Genomic DNA, 2722 nt, shown 5'->3' with positions numbered 1-2722 from the left:
GGCGGCCGTTACCTGAAGGGAGTATGGTGTGTAGGGACGGGAGCGTTCCTCAGGGGAGATGCGGAATGGGGACGCGGGTACGAGGCTGCTCCCCAAAGGGGGATGTCGTATGTGGTGAGGGCTGTTCTCTGGGGGGTGTGGTGTGGGGACACGGCCGTCCCTGAGGCGATGTGGTGTGGGGACAGGGCCGGCCCTGAGGGGACATGACGTGGGGACAGGGTTGTCCCTGAGGGTTTGTGGCATGGGGACAAGGCTGCTCCACAAAGGGGGTATGGTATCAGGACAAAGCTGTTCTTCAAAGGGAGGTATGGTTTGAGGAGAGGACTGCTTCTTGGGGAGTTCAGGATGAGGCACTTGGGGTTCAGCTGCTTCCCAACGTTGCTGTTGAGGGGCAGGGAAGTCCTTGACCACAGATACGGGAGCACCAGGGATGTCAGGGCAGGGATTTTACTTGGGGGGGACACACACGACATGGGACAGACACAACGCTGTTCCTGCAAGTGAGGTGTCGGGCAGGGTAGTGCAGTAACATCTGTTCCTACTCTGGTGTCCCTTGCCTGGATCCTCATAGCACAGAGGTGATTTTATAGAGATTATTTGGTTTCCACCCTCTTAAATGCATCCCTAGATAGATGCATAGATGCTACGTTACTGGGAAGTAGCTAATTACCATTTTCTGACAGTGGTAGGGGGTAGTTTCATAGGGTGAATCAGTAGGAAAATAATTCCAGAGTCCTGCCGCTGTGTTTCTGCATCCTCAGTGCTTTAGGACATGGTCCTCTTGGCTGACCTGATTACTTTACATTTGTGATTTATGTTTGTTTGTTTTCCTGACTAGGCCTAAATGAAGTCTGCAACATCTTCATGTCATTCTGCTTTTTTCACATCACCGCAGACAGCAGCATAGTATCTGTATAAGTATCTTAGACATATACAGGAAAGCCTTTTATTTTTAAATATGTAAAAGTTGAGTAGAGATCCAGATGCAGCCCTCATGTAATAGTAACAATATTAGCCGACTGAGTTGTTGGGATGTCGTATATCCTGAGCTAGCATAATGGTAGGATTGACAGGAAGTAAAACCTCAAAGAAGGTGGGATTTGATCCTGTTAGGTGCTTTGGTACAAGCACTGCAAGAGCCATTAGCTTTGATGTCTAAGTGCACCCTGCTGATGGACCTGACAGACAAGTTTCCTCAGAAGTGATTCAGGAGTGATTCAGATGTTAAGGTTTGGTTAAATGAAACACACTCCTTTATAGTGCATATTAACTGACATTGACTGAACTGATTAATGATCTGTCCTGATCTAATCTTTCTCCCTGGAATTAAAAGTGAAAATATGGACCTTTAACTATTTTAAAATTACTTTTATCATGTGTTTTGTTCTTTTTTTTTTACCATCTGATAATATATTGTATCAAAAGATTATATAAACTGCACTCACTGCAGAATAAAACATACTTCCGAAAGGGTACTGAGCTGTGCTAGGCCTGTGCAGGTGAGCCAAGTCAAGGGGTGGGATAATACCACAGTTGTTCTCTTAGCAAATGAGAGAATGGAGATCTTAGGGCTTAAGAATGTTTGCTCAGGAAGTAGTGAGAAATGTAACTCCTTCTGTGATCGGATTAGTGGGAGACATAACACCTCAACAAATGTTGCAGATCTAGTGAGGGAACTTACAAAGCGCAGAGATAAGCAATGGAATCCATGTACATGAATGCAAAAGAAGCCAGTGGGGAATAAGGACTGTGAATCACTAGGGAAGAGTTTATAAGGCAACAAAAGAAATCTGGGAAAAGTATTGGCAAAAATACATGAAGCAGAGAAAGTACTAAGAAAATCCATAAGGTGAAGAATGAAAACAAAACTAGGAAAAAGACTTTCTTTCTCCAGGACTTTTGGAATAGTCAATTCTTTCCTGACTAGGAAAGATGAAACCATATTAGCAGTATTTTATGCATCATCAGATCAGTTCAGTATGCACACTTCTGCTTATATGTATATATATATATATATGGGTTTTTTTCCCTGCTGTAGAATTAATGATGTTAATCATGGCTGCTGTAGAGTAATTAAGAGGTCATACTCCAGGCTAAGTGTTAGAAAACAGGGAAATAATCCAGCCTGGATGAGACTGCTGTGATAGAATGGAATGAAGAGAGTCAAGAAAGTCAACAGTGTCACAGTTCTGTTCTGAATTCCTAGGGAGGCATAGGATTACTTTCTGTTTAAAAGTACTCAATAGATAAACCTTTATCAGGTGAAAAAAAAAAGGTAAGAAGGACCCTTCAATATTCTGTAGAGAGATATGTTCAGTAGTTTGAACAATTCACTTAGCTTTAGATATATTTTTTGTAAGTTAGATGTTAAGTCTTACCTATCTCCTGAAGGCATATTGGTGCCTTTTGAAACAGGAGAAGCACAATTTATTTCAAAAGCAGACACTTACATTTCTTTCTATGTCTGTTCATAACAGAGCAGAAAATGCATTGATGTTTTCCATCTGCAGATAGAAATAGGACACTGTCCCTTTCTCCTTTGCATACAAGGACATCCCATCCTCCGACATTTTGGTTTTTTTCTTAAATCTTGGTTTATCTTTGTTCATGCCTAAAACCCCTTTGTTATCTTCCAGAAGCTTTGGTCATCACTGTGGAATTCCTGGTATGAGAAGGCAGAGCGTCAGGGTAGAGAGAGGATCCTTGCTGAACTGCTGTAATC

Source organism: Pygoscelis adeliae, unplaced genomic scaffold (assembly GCF_000699105.1).
Source record: "Pygoscelis adeliae isolate BGI_AS28 unplaced genomic scaffold, ASM69910v1 Scaffold358, whole genome shotgun sequence".
In the NCBI taxonomy this organism is placed as follows: domain Eukaryota; kingdom Metazoa; phylum Chordata; class Aves; order Sphenisciformes; family Spheniscidae; genus Pygoscelis; species Pygoscelis adeliae.
The sequence above is the reverse complement of the archived record's forward strand: the minus strand, read 5'-3'. Positions refer to the sequence as shown.